The 18,644-nt window shown below is 41.5% G+C and overlaps 1 protein-coding gene across 4 annotated transcripts in view; it reads left to right on the forward strand.

Annotated features, from left to right (window-relative positions):
- The first annotated feature begins 11,052 nt into the window (after window positions 1-11,052).
- Window positions 11,053-18,644, forward strand: part of il1rapl2 (interleukin 1 receptor accessory protein-like 2) — a 352,381-nt gene continuing 344,789 nt past the window's right edge. Inside the window, exon 1 of one of the 4 annotated variants that reach the window (XM_069532092.1) lies at window positions 11,053-12,854. The gene's annotated coding sequence lies outside the window, so the exon portion shown is untranslated. The remainder of the gene's footprint in view (window positions 12,855-18,644) is intronic. The other 3 variants (XM_069532094.1, XM_069532093.1, XM_069532095.1) reach the window with 3 other exon arrangements.

An 18,644-nucleotide genomic window follows, 5' to 3' on the forward strand; every position in this document is an offset into this window, starting at 1 on the left:
AATGCCATTTGTCTTTTTGATGCTATAGAGCTATATACTTTGAGCCAAAAATAACACTTTACACCAGCAGCTCCATCGTGCTACTAGAGGTGAAAACTCCACATGCCGCCTTCAAGAAACTGCATACACATGGCAGGTATTTGCATATGAGCAGCGATACGCTCCTCGTGACACAGTGTACAGAGTATTTGTCACTCTTGTTTAATGAAGTGTGAACAAAAAAAAAAAAAACATTCTCATATGCTGTGACTGATGCAACTCTGAGAGGCGGCTCTGGCAAAACACAAATGCAATGGCATCAAGAAACTGAACAGATGATTGCAGAGGAAGAAGATCTCTGTCACCCACTCACACTCTCAATGTGTTCACTATTAACAATGAACCCAATGCTGCAATCGTGTGGTGTCTAGTTGTATGGGATTCCTGAGGTAATGTCTGTATTTCGCAAATATTTCCTTTCACGCCAGAAGCTAAGTAGAAGTGACGCACGATGAATGGATCCTCAGGCATCGAGACGGCTGCAGGCCAGTGGTTAAATTAAGGATATTTTTGGTGTTTGTCTGCAATGACTGAAATTGCTCTGTCAGCTGTTGACTGTAGCAGGAGCACACACAGATGGATGTGCACTCACCTGCTTACGCATGCACACGCACACACAACCCACACACAGCAAAAAACACGGCGTTCAGCATAGAGCTAATCAACTGTCTAATCATCTTTCAGTCCGCATATTCATCATCAGGCTCCGGACATATGGCTCTGCTTTGATCAGGAGACTGTGTGTATTTCTGTTTGTGTGTGTGTGTGTGTGTGTGTGTGTGTGTGTGTGTGTGTGTATCTGAGTAAAGAGGCAGCCCAGAGTCAAAATTTAGTTGTCAATGTTTAACAAAGAAAAACAACACCATCAGAACACGGAAGGTTCCACCAACAAGGCATTAGTCAGTTGCTCCCAGAATGAAATAGAAACATTCTGTCATCTGTCTGTGCTGTCCACTGTCTGTGTGTCAGTTATGGTTGAGACTTGGTCAGGTCAATGCAAACATATATGTGTGAATATAAATAAATATAGTCCTGCTGGTATGTTGACTGGGTATGAAGACGGGAAACATGATGGCTTCGCAAAAGTGAAGCCAAACTGTCTCGATTGCCCCCCAGTGGCTGAATGCAGTATAGATTTTATGGGACATGGACCAAACTCAAAGTCAAAATACACGTCAAATAAATCCTTCTTGTAAGTTTGCAATCAGTTATTTCATATTATAAAAACAGGGTGAAACATCATGATTGACAGCTGAGACTGTCCAATTCCCCTCCCTTAGCCCTGCCCCTAGATATGAAGGTCCCTTCACTGGGAGTGTCCCCCTTCAAACCTTTCCCTTGGAATAGGTACACCACTCACTACTCCATCAACAGCCCACCAAAGTTATTACAGTGACAATTACTGTAATAACAACTAACGCTATTAACAACCGTTATCAACCATGATTATAATAGTGACACAGTGCAGGACAGACGGGACGCTGGATTGTATTTCTGACTTAATGTGTAACCATCTTTCCCTAAAATCTAAAGATGTTTTATCAGACTGTGACCATTCCATAAGCTTAAGTGTGTATTTATCATTGTAACCATGACAATGAAGGTCTGGTACACTGTTGCCTGTGCACATGTTTCATGTCATGTCAAGACAATGGTCTGGTATACCTACCACTGTCGGGGCGCAGGGACCAATTATGTGTTCGTTTAGGTTGAACGATTTGTTGAGTTTATATATTTGACCTCCTGGGGTGGACCCTAACACCCTAACCGGATGAGATTAAACATCTCATGTAGAAGGAGTACCGAGGAGCACAGTGTTGGGTAGAGGGGATGTCTGGACTCTGCAGCCTGGTGCTGCAAATGTGGCAGAAAATGGATGTGACCATCTTGATTCTGCTGCCCCAATCAAATCCTAGAAGTGCATTGACTGATAAGTGGTCGATGACTCATGGGGGATGAGTTTATTCTCTACTGAGCTCAGAATATATGATGGTTATTTTCCAAAAGAATTACATTTTACCTGGACTTTGCTGCCAGAGGTTTTCCTAGAAGTGACAAGAGGATAAAGCAAAAAAGCAAAATGTCGCCTGTAGCTGCTTTTTCAAGGGACACACATCTGAAGTGGGCAGCACCTACTGTATAATGTCGGGTCATTTGTGCACAGTCAGGTGGAATAAATTGAATGTGTTCTGCACAAGAAAGGACAAGGGCAGAAAGAGGAGCACACACTTACACCTGTTTTCCAGGATTGTTTCTTGCATATGTTATCACATCTGTGTCTGGTAGTTCCAGCACCACACTCACTAACACACACACTCACATAGTGAAAGTGGAAACTCTCAATTACAGAATGGAGAGTAACTAACCCCCAACATGCCCTGGTGTGTGTGTGTGTGTGTGTGTGTGTGTGTGCGAGGTATTTCAGATGGCTATGTGTACTGACCAGTTTCTACAGAGCTTGGAGGTGGTTCAATGCTCTAAGTGCTCATTAGGAGCAAAGCAGTAACGTGCGTGTGTGTGTGTGTGTAAATGACAGAAAGACAGAGCGACTGAGAGGGGGGAGGGGGGAAGAGAAGAAGAACTACAGATAGAGAAAGCAATTAAGCAATCATTCAAATGCCTGTTTACCCTTAAACCCCTATTTCCTCTTTTCTTTTGTCTGCATGCATGTTGTTGTTTTTCTCGAGCTTTCTTAACCTCTTTCTTTCTTTCTCTCCCGTCTTTTCTTGCTCTTTTCCCTTCTTTTTCTTCACTGCCTCCAAGCATATACCCAGTCTTCCTTTTGGACACTTTTAACAGTTTCCCAGCTCCCTAATTGGACAACCATATCTAGACATCTAATTATAATGTTAAAAAACCTAGAGAGGGGAAGTGGGTGTGTGTGTGTGTGTGTGTGTGTGTGTGTGTGTGTGTGTGTGTGTGTGTTTGAGCATAGTCATACATTCTTTGAGGCTGCTTGGATACATATTCAATTTCAGCTTTTACTTTAAGCCTCGCCACATACAATTTAATAAAATATGCAGAGGCAAAAGCATTAAGGAGGATTTCAATTTTTATTTTTGTGAGATAATTTGGAGCCAGTTTTCTTCATATTACATTACATTATCCGTTCTAATGCTGTTTACAATAACGGTGCCAGTTTCTGGTGTCGTTTTTGAACCAGTGTCTTTGTTTTTCACACTCTCATGACTGTTGATTTTACATCCTGAACTCTAAGGAATAGCCAGCTCTCCTATTAGCCCTAACTCTGTGAAAAGATCTGATCGCATAATGAATGAGCATGAATGAGTGTATACTTTCCTATACACAGTAAAGGAGGGTCGAGCTGCTAACATAATCCGAACATAGCTATCAAAGCATTGTATATGCACACACTGTGCTAATCCTGAATGTAATTTAAGTTGTGATTTAGCATGATAAGTTCCTTTGTAGTCATACTTTAGGTATAGTAAAACTGATATGCTGTCTTCACACCAAACACAAAGTTTTTGCTCAAGACATTACATTATTACGGAAGCCCTAAAGGGTCATACATACATACATTTTATTCCACCCGTTTTCGGAAGGATTATCTCGTTATCACGAGAAAACGATCTTTGTTATATCGAGATAACGAGATAATAAAAAGTTCCGTAGTCTTCTCAGATGACGCACACTAATGTGTACATTATCTATAGCGAGGCATAAAGCTATTTCAGCCTGTGTCAGGCCTTGATTGAAGAGATATGTGATGCGGTGATCAGTATTCTCCTGCTCCTCTGACATTGCTACACTAAATGATGTTTCCTGCAATGATTTAATACGTTTTGTTTTCTCGAGATCTCGAATTAATTATCTCGTTATCACGGGAAAACGGAGGAAAATTATCTCGTTATCACGGGAAAACGGGTGGAATAAAATGTATGTATGTATGACCCTTTAGGGCTTCCGTACATTATTAATTATTATTATTATTATTATTAATTGGTCTCACAATTGATGATTTGACAAATTGAAGCCTGATTGTAAAAACCCTGAATTAGGTCTCATAAAGTTTTTTTTTGTTAGGCATTTTTCACAATATAGAAGTGTTGTTCAGCAGGCACTTTTCCATGCATAATTATTCCCAAGATGCTTTGCACTGACAGTGTTATGATATTATTGTAGAGGGGCGGATAGGAAGCTGATGGATGAATCCACATTTGACTCTAAGTGCACACACACTTGGTGCAGGCCATTTTCAGCATTTGTGCGCATGTGCACCTTTGGTGTGGATCCTAGCTCTACTCTATAGATGTTTTGTATTTGTGTACACCTTGGATGATTCTGTTGTATAACGTATTTTCTTGGATTTCTGGACACACTTTAAAGTTGTGTTTGAACACAAATATATCCCATAAAGGAGATGTTTGAAAATACATTCATTTGGTTTTTTTAGACTTGTTTTCCTCTTCACACGTATCCGTATCCACAGGGATACAGGCGTACCAGAGTTTTTTGAAAATCAGCACTGTGAAGGCCGTCTGTAAAACATCTCTGTTTATTTGACTATATTGAGTTGCCTGTTTGTTTTGGACAAGAGTTTCTTTTGAAAAAATATCTGCAATAATGTGGACCGGTAACAGTTAACTTGAGTTAGTGAACTCCACTAAATCAGCACAGCTAAAATCATATTTTTTAAAGCCTGTACAAATTATATATCTATATCTTATAATCTTTATAAAAGATTAGTGTAAAAATAACAAAAAACATAAATGCAATCAGTTATTTAGCTGTGGCTGCCTGGAATTGCTAGTTAAAATGTCGATAGTTTTAATGCTGAGCGATGCTGATGTCTTGTGGCTCTGGTTTAATGATGACTTATAGGAGTGATGTACATCCTCTCATCCAACTCTCAGCACAACAATCAGTACATATTTTGGAAAGATATTCCTGTAATTGGCAGGTGAAACTCTGGCTTCATTACAACTGATGTTTTTAAAACATGTTTTCTCAAAAGATTCTTAATTTCATTAGGATTTACTTTCTACACTCTCTTCTATTCGGAGCTGCTCAGCTAGACTTGTTCCCTTTAAATTATGTGTTTCCACCATGTGCATCTACCAGTTGACACTCTGCCTACTGGCTATTATCCACACTTCTGAGCTCTCCCTTGGACATTTTAACCAACAGCTGCTGATGAGATGAGGATTCCTTTCCCCAGATCTCTATAATTGGAGCCTTGAGAAGGAAAAAAACATACTGGAGCACATCACTGCTGCAGGAAACAAAAGCTTCCATGCTGCTCTTCCTAGAGTACGCTCTCCATTATTCACGCCCTAAACAAGAAATTGAATAAATTACTGCTGACCAGGACTAACAATAGCTTCACCTAAATAGTTTATTGCCAGTAAATTTGGTTCCCTCTTAACTCAGGTGCTGCTGGGGGGCTGCAGTACATGTGCTGATTCAGGTGGACAAATCGGCAGCAGAATAAAAGGGTGTGTGGGGGGGTGGTGTTTCAATATAAAAAACAAGGGGTGCTCAATTGCGCTTGTTGAATCACAATCTGGCTATCTCATGCTGGAGACGCTGTTTATTTCTGCGAGCCATTCTGCTCTCTTTGGGAGTTTGCTTCAATCATCTTGCTGCTGTGTACAACCCCCCTCAGGCAAAAGTAAATGGCATTCCATGCCTGCTATCAGGACGGATGATAAAAATGAAAACTAAACATCCCAATTCTGTATTCAGGGCAACTGGAGAAATGCATTCCACTCCCAACACGGGGGAAAACACAAAATACAGAAGTCACTAATGGTTCATTCCCTTCATTTTTCAAGGCCCTTTGTGGCTGTTAGTGAAGGGCCAGAAGATTCCAACATAGACCCGACACCGTGGCAGAGTGGTGAGTAGTATTTGAGTTCCTCAGGTGTCTGAGTTGTCAGCAAGCCCATACACATTAGGCCTGATTTCTACCACATCTCTGCTCATCTTCCCCTGGAGACCAAGAGCTCAACTGTCGGGCCAGTTGAAAATTCCAATTATTTTTGGTATAAACCTTCATCGACAGCCTTTAATGGGACGAGAACATATCCTCATCTACCTTCTGAAACTTAGCACTGCCACACATAACCTGTTAGAGTACAGCAGCTTTTAAGGGAAAGAAAGATGCAGGGATGTTTCCACATGGCTCCTAAATTAAAGATTACTTGTGCCATACCAGTGACATATTTCTACTTTGGACCGGAGTAATATCTCAACAATTACTGGATGGATTGCTCTAAAGTTTCATCATATATATCCTCATGTTTCCAGTGCCAGTAACAAGTCAAATATCTTTACTCAAACTTGTACTAAATGAACAGGTACCAAGTTGTGTACAGACATTTGTGTTCCCCTCAGTATGAATCATCATCCTTACCACACTTCAATTTGTCCAAACTGAAATATCTCAACATATACTTGCTGTATTGAAATGAAAAGTGGTACAGACATTCGTAGTCCCCACAGGACAAAGCCTATTGACTTTGGTTATCTCTTGACTTTTCAATAGGCAGTGGCATAAGGTTGAGCATCATGGTTTCAATTGAAATGCTTCAACAAGTATTGGTTGGAGTATTGAGACACAAACATTCATGCAGTTTTGAAATGAAATGTTATCGCTTAGGGGAAGTTCTGACAGTGTCGTCAACAGATCATAATATCACTTTGTCCAATTTGTTTATCACAAATTACCTGGTAAACAAATAGCATGCCTTTCAATGTCACCCCCACTTAGTGTTTAGTGCTAAATTGCAAATGTTAGCATGGTAATACACTAAACTAAGATGAAGAACATGACAATTATTATTACTAAATAAATAAACATCAGCATTTTAACATAAGATTTCATATGATGCTTACAGCAGCCTTTTTTGCTCAACTGCTGTTGTGCTGACAGAGCTGCTAACATGGCTATAGATTCAGTCTGTTGAATCTACTCCAAGCATAACATAGAATCACATAATGTATTATATTTAATGATATAAATTAAATTATACTTACTGATTTTACTGAAAAAAGTGGATTTTCAGTACGAACACAAAGGGGCTTTAGTTTGGTTTAAAATTAGCAGCTAATTATGTGTTTCCTTCTGTTTACACTTTTAATTTCTATTAGCAGAAATATTTTCTAAAGTACTTTCATTACACAAGGACCAACTTAACCCCAACATCCAATGAACAGCAGGGTGGAAATTAGCTTGAAGCAATTTGCTTTTATTGAAAAAGATCTTTTCAATATCTTTTCAAACAATGGAAAACAATTAAGGCTGTGTAAGCCTTTCTTGTTAGTAAACAGTTAGCATGCAGCACATTCAGCTTCATGGAGGTGATTATGAAGCAGCCTCTTGTCTTGTTTCTTCTACTGTATGAATACTGTTTTCTTCACCTATAGTATTAATTCAAATTGAAGTAAATGTATGTGCTCTAGGTAAATATTACAGTTTTTTATTCTCTGACCAACCCACTGTCAATTACTACTTTTGGAAGTTGTTTTCTTTTTCTCTTGATGCGCTTGAGAAGATAATGACCAAATTTGTTCTTGAGTATAAATAATAAAAACAGTGGTTGGTTTTGTTGAAACAATTCTGACCGCTTAATGTGCAGTTTCAAACAACACAAAGTGATAGTTACTCCACAATGTCCATCCCAGTTTTATTAGACCAGTCTCCTCTCGTTCCAGGGACAAGGTCCAGCATATTTTCCACACTGGTGACTCATTGGCCGCCTGCTGCCCTCCATCCAGGAGGTGCATGACAACAGGGTGAGGAAAAGGCCAGGGAGGATTGCCAGTCACCCTAAACATCTAGTTAACCATCTGTTCCAAAGCGTTCCACTTCGAGATGGTCAACGATAGCTAAAAATCACCTGCCCACACCAACAGGCTCCAGCCATCATTCTAGATGACCATCTTTCACAAGACTCTCCAGACACAGCTTGTCCATGTATGTTGATATGTGATGCCTTCACGTTTGCATGATTTCACAGTGCTCACTGTCTGTTTCACCTCAGACGTTGCAAACTCTGACACATTCCAGCCTCAGACATGTACAGTCGCCAAATCCATTCATACATCTCACTCTTTTCACCATGACTTATTTTATGGTATGCTGAACCAATGCACTAATGAAAACTCATTATATTTCCTCCTGGAGCTACAACTGTACCATTTGCAGGACTGCTCAAATGCACATATTTAATGAGGCCCCTATGTAGAATTGCATTTGTAGTTTCAGTCTCACTTTTTTTTAGACTTGGGCCAAGAAAGAAAAGAAAGGGGCAGATCCACAACTTTTTTATCACATTGTGAGATGGGGTGTTTTTTTTTCACGCCATGATTCATTGATTTTGATCAGGCATGTGAACTCATACATGTATCTTTGAGTGTTTGCAATTTGGTCCTTTTAAAAAAGATAACAAATGTGTATTACATACACATACCTGCATACTACAGACTTTACATTCACTGAGCACTTGACAAGGAACACCATACTAATGCCTGGTAAGTGTAAAATATTGTGTTTTCTCTATTGTTGGACTCCCTGTTTTATTTTGTATACCCACCTCCTGTCATTGCAGTTCCTGTGCCTCTCATCTGATGGTTTTCCTCACCTGTGCCAGACCCTGCTGTTTGCTTCTAGTCCAACCCGTACATATCCTGCCCCTGTGTCTGCTTGTTGTTATGAAACTCATCGTTAGTTAGTTGGTTTGTTCGTTAGTTAGTCATCCTAAAGAGCTGAGTTTGCAGCAGGATGTAAAGGGATAGCTGACAATTGACATTTAGGCTAAAAACATGGTGTAAATTATCCTTTTCGAATTGAATTTGAAGGTGTGGGCTTACTGACACTTGATGACACCACAGATGCAGTGTTTAGGGAACTTCTATTTTTTAGTAGTCATTTACTTCAACTGTATTGGATATGCCATCAACACAGTGGTGAGTGGATGATGAGTGAATTTTCATTTTTGGGTGAACTCACTTTTAAGTGCTAATATAACTGCAGGTACTACAGACCTGTCAGTCCATTTGCATCTTGTGGACCTGTACCTGCTTCCTGATGGGATCATGGAAACCTGGCGTTTGAGTGATCGTCTGTGCTATTCAGGACACATTGTTTTTATCTGCTCTGCTTTGATTATTGTTTTGATCATTTAGGACTTTTTTCCCTGCCTTCTGTTTTCCTGTGCTGGACTGATCACTCATATTAGACCTTGAATTATCTCTGTTTGACATTTAACTATGGTCTATTGCCTCTCATTATACTCTAGATAATTTACAGTGGAGCCTTGGTTTGCTGTTTCAAAACAGCCTTGGTTCCTTGTGACATGGATGATGATGTTTTTAACACGAGACAGATGAAAAAAAAAAAGAATACAAATATCTCAGGGTGAAAAAGTGAGCCACACACATAGAGGACACAGGTGAAGATGATGAGAGCCAGCGCTGGTGTCGATGTGCTGTACCCCTTGCCTGAATCCTCTGGAGGATTTGTTGGTACTGCAAAATCTTCTGGGAATCTCCCCCTGCACTGTTCATGTGTGAAGGGAACCCTCTGGTCCGGACCCAATTCTCTGGAGTTCCTCCGGAGGTCATGTCTGAAAACGGCTATGGAACATTATCCAGCTAGAAGCAGCCATGAGTAAACTGTGGTGAAAAAGGGACGGACACGGTCAACAGCTGTACTCAGATAGGGTGTGACATTCAAACCATGATTGATTGGTATTGAAGGTCCACTGTTTGTCAGGAACACATTTCCCGCACCATTACACCCTCACACAAGGCGGGTTGGGTCCATGGATTCATGCTGTTGACTCCAGATTGGGACTCAGCCTCAGCAGAAATCCAGTTCTATCAGACCTGGCGACGTTTTTCAATCTTCAGGTGTCCACTGTTGGTGAAGCTGCAGCCTCAGGTTTGTGTTCTTGGCTGACAGGAGTGGAACCTGATGGTCTCTACTGATCTCTCAGCGCCAACCAGTCTGACCACTCTCCTCTCTCATCAGCAACACACGTCTGTCCATATAGAACTGCAGATCACTGAATGTCTTATTCTCTTGTGTAATATCTAGAGACTGATGAGTGTACAAATGCTGGAAGATCAGCAGCAAAGCACCAATCATCTTATTTTACCTATTCCTATATTTTTAATTGATATGATTACAAAAGCATATATCTATTTATTCATTGTTTACATGCCATCCTGAGGATAAAAGATATGTGTGCTTTAATCATTTTAATCAATAGCTATCATCAGTGATTTACACCTTGTGATGGTGCAACACCTCAGTGGCCTCATGTACTGAAGCTGTCCTGTTCCAGCCTCCTCTGTTCTGTTCTGCTTTCCCTCCGTCCGTCCTTCCTCTCACCCTCTAATCCTGGCATGGCTTCATCCCTCCTCATTTACATCCCCCTCCTCAATTCTCTCCCCTGCCAAAAGGGGGCGACAAAGCGGCACTTTTCTCCATCCTGCCATCCTGCAACCCCCAAAAATCCAACAGCAACATTTTGTATTCTGTGTGTGTGTGTGTGTGTGTGTGTTATAGAAACTCTCACTGTTACCAACCCCAGGTCTTATGTTCTTCTTTAACCTCAGTGCTCTCTCCTTACCTCAGACCAGGTGTGTTCCACTGTGCTGCTGTCGATACAAATCAGTGAAGTCAAGATACAAGAGAGAAGACATGAACATGACTGAAATATTTTTAACAGCTTTCTCATGTCAACATCGAACTTCAGTGTGTGTGTGTGTGTGTGTGTGTGTGTGTGTGTGTGTGTGTGTGTGGTGCTGAAGGAACAGCGCCCTTCACACAGGGAGCTGTCTGTTCTGTCCATTCATTTCATTCGGAGTCTCCTCAACACAATCATCTCTTCTTTATCTGGGAAAGAAAAACTATTTGGCATCTGAAAATAAACGAAATGCTCTTTATATCAACACAAGAGGAAGAATAATCCCCCCCCCCTCCTCCTCTCTCTCTCCCTCTCTCTCTTGCTGCTCTGTGCGCTCTCGTGGACTCCAAGCACTTTGGATAAAAAGCCTCCGCAAGAATGTGTCTTATCGGTCTTTCTGCCGGCAGGTGGTGAAGTATCCGAGAGGGGGCGAATAATGAGAGGAACTACTTTATTTCTGCAAGGAGAAAAAAAAGAAGAGGCGCATCTGATCTGATCTCCTCTCTGATCGCCACTTATACCCACCATCGAGCCAAAAGTCGGGTTTGTTTTAATCTCAACTGCGGAGACACTCCTCTCTCTCCTCCTATTATCACTGTCTTTCTCCCTCCATCGCTCTCTCCATTCTCAGATTTGCAGCTGAGTGCGAGGAGATCCCTTCTCCCCTCTCTCCTCCTCCCCATCGCTTTGGAGGAGAGTCCAAAAAGAAGCGGCTCAGGGCTTTTTGCGCGTCTTCTTTTCTCTTCGCCCGCATCAGCGCTGTGTGGAGGATTTCCAAAAAGTCGTTTTCAAGTGGACTTTTTTTGTGTGATTTTTGGCACCGAAGTGCAGCCTGGGATCACATCCAGGGAGGCGGAGTGGGTTCAAGTCCTCTGACCCGCAGAGGGACGTGTTTGTGGAAGGAGGGAAAAGTACAAGAAGAGGAAGAAAATCGAGGAAACGAGCGCATCGCCTCTGTTTCCCCCAATAAAACCATTCGGATGGATTCGGACTAAAGAGCCGACAGGAGGAGAAGTCTTTTTTCCATCCTTTTCTTTTCTATCATCGACTCCTGCCTGGATATGGACTGATTGCTTTTATCGATCCGCTGATTGATTGGTTGATTGACTGTCGGACACTATCACCCGTCAAACTTGGACTTGTGTAGGATTTAAACAGCTGCTCTCTTATTGGCACGAGAGTTTCTTCTCCAGCAGCACATCTGGACTGCTTTATTGATTAATCGATACATTGTCGACGCCGACCTGTAAAGTGAATACCTGGTGATTGATTAATCATCAGGCTGGAGTTCCCTCCCCAGTCACCGTCTATATTAACCTCTGGAACGAAGCGTAACAAAGCAACTCTTAAATAATCCTCATTAGCAAGTCTTTAAATCTCTAAAATGATATTGGATATATTTTAAAGTAGCACCACCTGAGTACAGCAGCAGTTCCGCTTCTACACTAAAGCCCCTGTGCGGACATCAGAGGGATCTGCAAAGGGCCGAAAGTACCTTAAGTAAGAGTATGAAATAATAATTGACACAAGTTCACCACTGCAATAATATTCTAAAAAATGTAAAAGGGATTATCACAGTGCCAGTGCTGCGCCGGATTCTAGTTTGGAGATTGGAAGTTATTTTTGGCTGTGCAAAGTGGAGCGACTCTTTCACACCACTGCCCGGACACAGACTGACACAGACAGAGCGCAGAGGTCTATAGCTAGTTGTCTCTGTCTCCACATCCCGTCCTGAAAGAAACGAGTGGGATAGACAGAGGGCGGAGGAGAGCGAGTGAAAGAAAGAGAGGGAGAGGAGGAGAGGATGCGTAACTGCGGTTTACTGGAGTAGACTTGAGTCGTATAACATCTTGGAGAAGGAGGGAGAGAGGAAAGAGCTTCTCCTCTGGGTTTCAGCCACTGAGAGGCTGCTCCATCAGAGGTTAGAGGAGGAAAACGATCTCCTTCATCAGTTTGTTTCTATCGGTCTATCCATCGCCCCTTCCTCTTTTGGAGAGGAGACATTCGACAACGCCGGTCAGTTTTGTGGCGGAGGAGGGAGCCCTAGGTGGGATTATTTCATCTAATAAAACACCGACAGAAAACATTTGCCTCTGGTCAAGATCGGGTCATCAGCGCCGCGTGGATTCAGGATTAGTTTCTTCTAAACATCAGGTAGGAGGATGTCACGCTCCGATTTTACGCATGTGTGCGCACGTGTGTGATGAGTTTACTTCATGGACTGTTCGAGTGTATGTGGGTTATAACACACCGAGAGAGAGAGGGGTTCGTTCTGCTCTTTGTGTGTGTACGCGTGTGTGTGATCGCGCTCGCGTCTGGTCCGTGGGTGTATGTGAGAAGTGAGAGACCGAAGGACAGAAAAAGCGTTTTTACGCACGAGTGTGAGGAAGAGAGATCGTGTGTGCGCGTGTATGTGTGTGTGTTTGTTTGTGTGTGTGTGTGTGTGTCAGCAGTATTCTGAGCTCACACTGGCAGAAATACAAAAATCACTTTTTATTGCGCTATTTTGGTTCTTACTCACTTTTACCCCATTAGGCTTCATGTTAATTATTCGTTCATCAAACTGTCTGTGTGTGTGTGTGTGTGTGTGTGTGTGTGTGCGTGTATATATACAGTATAGAGAGAGTGCGCTGACAGCTGGACATCATGGGTGACAGACATCCCCCCCAGGGAAGAGCAGGAGCGTTCAGCCATAGATGTAGTGCAGGATAAACACACCTAAAGTAAAGTCAGCTAAAAAATGCAGGAAGTGTGCTTTTCAAGAATTTAAATTTCCATTTATTTGCTTTGTGATCATTATTCCTTCTTACTGGACAATTATAAGACAGTGCACATGCACTGTGTAAATGTCCTCCTCCTATGTCTTTGTGTTTAAATCAAGTTGTTTTGCATCACCTTGTTCCACACATTTTTAAAGTCATTTCAGTCTCTGTGTTCACATTTTTGTATATTTGTCTCTTTGTGTGTTTCGATTGTTTCGTTTTGTGTCTGTATTTGTGTCTTTGTTGTCATAGTGTCTTTTTGTACACATTTTGCACCTCTTTGTAATCACCATGCATTTTTCTGTGATTTCTTTGTTTGCCTCTGTGGTGCTTTTGCATCTCATTGTAGTCTCTCCACATCTTTATGGATGGTGTCTCAACCATGAGATGTTAACAGTGCAGCTCAGGTCCAGGTGTCCCCTCAGGCCTGATAAACCCTCTCAGTAATCTCTGCATGTCCTCACATAAACTGACCTGCTCAGTTGTGCTCCACACCCAACCCCATAGTTCAATCATCCAGGTGTACACACTGTAAGTGCATGACATATTCTGACTGGAAGAAAGAAGAAATAGAAATATGCTTCATGAATTCCCATCGCCCTGTCGGGGTGATGCACCTTTGGGTGAAAGGGTGCCATTTTGGTTCCACTGTATAATTTTCCCATTCGTTCAAGTCTCCCCAAACACAAGACGCTGTTTGTTTGAGTGCTTTACAGCCCAGCAGGTGCATTCTCTCCCTCCCTCCTCCCTCCATCCCTTCCTCCCTCCTTCCTTTCTATCTCTCTGCGAGTGGGTATAGCGAAAGAGAGATTGTGTGTCTGTGTATGAGGGGAGAGGACAGAGGAGAGATGAAGAAGACAGTTTGGACGTGTGCCGTCTAATTGCACGCGTGTGTGCCACAATGCAACAGCAGGGCACTCACACACACCTACACACACAGGGGAGGGATGCGCAGGGTTTAATTATCTCGGCCGTTTAGCAACAAAGCACCCGTCTGAGACTGCAGGTGTGTGTGTGTGTATGCATTCATGTGTGTGTGATTTACAGTGTGAGGCCAATGTCGTATATATCAGACGAGTAGGTAGGTGGACTGGCAGCAGAATGACTCCGTCACACTGACCAACACTGGTCATTTGTTACTGGAGTGGGAGGCTGGTGGGGGTGTGGGGTAGTTTACAGCAGGGATGAGAGAGGATGAGAGACTGTGAGAGAGAGAGTGATGGATGAAGTATCCAGTTCCTGTACTCGGGGAGAAATACCAATACATTCATGTAATGATACACAGTTTTAAGTTAAAGTCCAGTTTGACTACATATCTATATTTAGATAGCACTTTTTAAAACACAATTGCAAAGTGCTTTACATATAAAAAAATACACAATTCAAAATAAAAAATAACAAAGAACATCTTAGTCGTAAAAGAATAAATAAAAGAATAAAAATACTAAATATGTCAGAAATGTCATGTAGCCTCCCAATACAATAATAAAAACTAGAATTAGGTAAAATCAGGGAATGGGATATCATAAAGCTTTGATTTAAAGGATGCCTCAGAGCATCAGAGCTTCTTGTTTCTAAATGTATTTAGAGAAACATATTTAAAACATTTCCCTCTTTAAATGATGCATTATTACATATGACATCAGTCTAGGATTTTTTTTTTAAATTAGGGGCCATAAAGGAGCCACAATTTCCACAGAGGGGACAATTATATGACCAATGTCCAGGCACAATACCCTGATTCAGTAAGGTGCACGATAAGGTATCCTCGTTTAGAGCAAAGCCAAACATGACTGAATGTATTTTGAAAATGATTTCTTATTCAAACGCTTACAAAAGCTTATAAAAATGCTGAACAAATGTTATATTTATTTTTACTATTGTGAGTAACAGACTCACTTAGAACCATTGACAGGACAGGGGCACTTCATAGGCCAATCAGATATAGGCTGGGGTCAGTGCCCCCTTGCACCACCCCTGGATTCACCCCTGTTAGTGATACTGGTGCATTCAGGTGTAAGCAGCATTTGTACTGGAGAAGATTGAGGTGGAATTAGCATTTTACCATTATATGTGTTAGGTAGATTTATCCTGTGGTTCAAAAACCAAGCTTCAGTCTTTCTCCAGGGTCAGGACAGAAATCTGATGGCTTGTGAGGTGATTAAATGGCGAGGGAAGAAGTAAATACAAAGTTCTGCAACACAAAGCTCTAGTTTGTACTTTTCTCCTTTGAAATATTGGATAATTTGACCTCTTTGGGCCTTGAGCAGTTACTTAAATCAAACCATCCGAGGAGTCTGGAGGAGAAATGTGTCTTTGGCGTAGCAGCTAACAACTCATAGACATCTGATACGTGACAAGGAGAGCAACGAGACGCTCGTATTTTGTAGGGCAGCAGCTGCCAACAGGACACTGTATATAAGATCTTCATCTGAAAGTCAGCTGCTGAATAAATGTTGTGGATTACAAGTGTAAAATGCTCAAGTACCTGAGCTCATGTAAAGTTACCTTCTACAAAGAGGAGGCAGATAGAAGAGGTGGAAGACGAGATGGAGAGAAGAAGAGAAGGGGGGAGTGTGGAGCAGAGCGATTTACTTCTGTTTTCTCCATTATAATTGCTCCATTTTAAAACCAATTCATTTTGTCACCTGGTGCTCTTGTGATTTATTAGATCCCCGCCGACTTACTGAAATGACGGGAACCAAATTAAAAAAGTTGTGGAGGTTTCCTTAAATGTTTTGAACCCTCCTGATCATTTACACATCTGCACAGAGGCAGCAAAAGTCAAAGTGCAGCTCAGTGACGTTTATCTTAAAAATGAATGTCTTGTCTTGGCTGAGGCGAAGTGGATGATGAAGGGAAAGACAAAAAAATTGAGAGTCCAGAGGAGGTTGAGGAATGTAGGAAGCATGGAACAAGGGATTAATAAGGAGGTAGAGGAAGAGGAGAGGAGAATTGAGAGGGGAGGATAGATTTAGAGACATGAGGACAGGCGAGAGGAGAGAGAGAGATCCATAAATCGTAGAAGGGATGACGAGGCGCAAAGAAGCGCTGGAAATATACGAGAGAAGGAGGACTGGCCGAGACGACAGCAGGGGGAACGAGTGAGAGAGAGAGATGCTATTGAAGAGCAATAACCTCCATTACTGTAGATTTGAAATATTGTAGATTCAGCCTGTTTGCACCAATTATTCTTGCTCTGCTCTAGTTTATGGTAACTTATAGGAAATCTCTTCAGGAATGAGCTGAAGAACAGAAGCCAGTTCCAAGAAGCTTTTCTCCACAGCAGTGAGGAAACGCTGCTGTTGCTTACTGGTGTTTACCTTTTCATGTCGATAGTCACATGAATCAAATATTCTAAGAGCGATGAGTCAGCAGTTTAAGACTCTTCAGAGCCACCATTGTGCAGCTTAAGTTGAAACTTCAAAACATAACAACCTGGATTGACAGATAGGGGTTAAAATGTTTATTTTTCAACACAGTATGACTTTTCATTAATGCTTGCTTAGGAAAGTGGAAATTTGCAGCTAATAAAGCACATCTGGCTTCTGTCTGCAATTTGAATGACTACAATCCAGATTAACTCCAGGCCTTAACTCTACGGTCGACATAGGTTTTTTTATCAGCTCTGATACGCGCTAAATTTGCAATACAGTGAGTTGAGAGAGCACCCGGGCAAATAACCAAAAAGGCAAAGGAGTCAATCGTCTTTTTTAGCAGGTTTAGCTACATTTATAAATCTGCTCATTTGGGTGTTAAAGAGGTATAAATGAGATCTATGCTATTCAGCGTTGCCAGATGGGAAATGTTGAAGAATCCAGTACCAGGAGCTTAAAATTATCGTCCGCGAGCAGAGGAGGGATGGGACGCTCAATACCGACGTTTCAAAGCTGTGTCGAGATTCTGAAGCCATTTAGTGTACAGACGATCCTTTTCAAGGCACGAGGCTCTTATATTGAAACACAATGACAGGAAGGACTTACGATTAACGGCTTCACGACGTGAAGGTCACGTTCATCACACAAGCAGGACTGGCTGGAAAGACGTCACGAGAGGAAATGAGTAAATACAGATGTGATCCATATTTTACTGTCCAGATTACAACTGATAATACTACTGCCACAAAATGATCAAATTATCGTACATCGTATTCCCTCACCACATCTATTTCTTTGAATTTTATTTTCAGTTTTTATAGTAAACCTAACCATATGGTTGTTTTGCCAAAACCCAAACAAGTAAAAAGGTAAAAAAAACGTAAGGTAGAAAACACTGTGCACCTTTTTGGCATTTGACAGCTGACATTTACTTACATGACTCTATTTCACATCCACAATAATGAAACACAAATAAATTGAGATGAATTGTAAAGAGAAAGAAAAACAGGGGCGGAAAAATAGGGTGGCCATGAAAAAGTGTCTGTTTTCTGTCCTTCTTTAAACCTTGTTTCTTTGAGTGTCTGTGATCCTCCGAGGTTCTGATTACACGTCCTCTGTTTTACATAGAAACCTCTGATCAGTCACATGCTGCCTGGCGTGTGTGATAGTATTATGACTTGTGTGTTGCAAGATTTCAAAGAGCAATTCTGATCAAAGTGATGCCACACAATGTAGGAATCCTTGCTCTTCCATGAAACTCTGGTATAATTATAATGTCATGCCTTCTGACATCATCAAAGAGTCTTTAATTTTGTGTCCCATGACAGAATTTGCTCAATGGCATTTTTGCAAGAGGCAGGAATGCATTCATTCAGCGCTGTGGTTAATTGCATATTGAATATCTGAAACAAATGCTTTAAGGTGTTTAGGTAAAATCAATTTTACTCTTTAGTTGTGTTTGTTATCAGGTGTTTTACAAAAGGGTGTGTGGCGTCCTGAGCAGGGACACAGGCCTCTGAGGACAGCAGGTTATTCTGTTTGTTTGTGATCACACAGGATGTAGTGGACGGCTCCTTTCCAGTAGTTTCTTTATTTGTAGTCAACAGTTTGCATGCTGCTAATGCACCCTACAAATGATGCAAATGATACCAGGTACCAAATATTATAGATGGTACTCAGCATCATCTGCTTTTCTTACCGCATTGTCCAGATGGATAGACTGAGAGGAAGACAGTCGGTGGTGGTGATGGCAAAGTTACTTGGAAACAACAGTCTTGGAGGAGAAGCTAGTGGAAGCTGTCGCT

The sequence above is a fragment of the Paralichthys olivaceus genome, chromosome 9 (genome assembly GCF_024713975.1).
Source record: "Paralichthys olivaceus isolate ysfri-2021 chromosome 9, ASM2471397v2, whole genome shotgun sequence".
Classification (NCBI taxonomy): Eukaryota; Metazoa; Chordata; class Actinopteri; order Pleuronectiformes; family Paralichthyidae; genus Paralichthys; species Paralichthys olivaceus.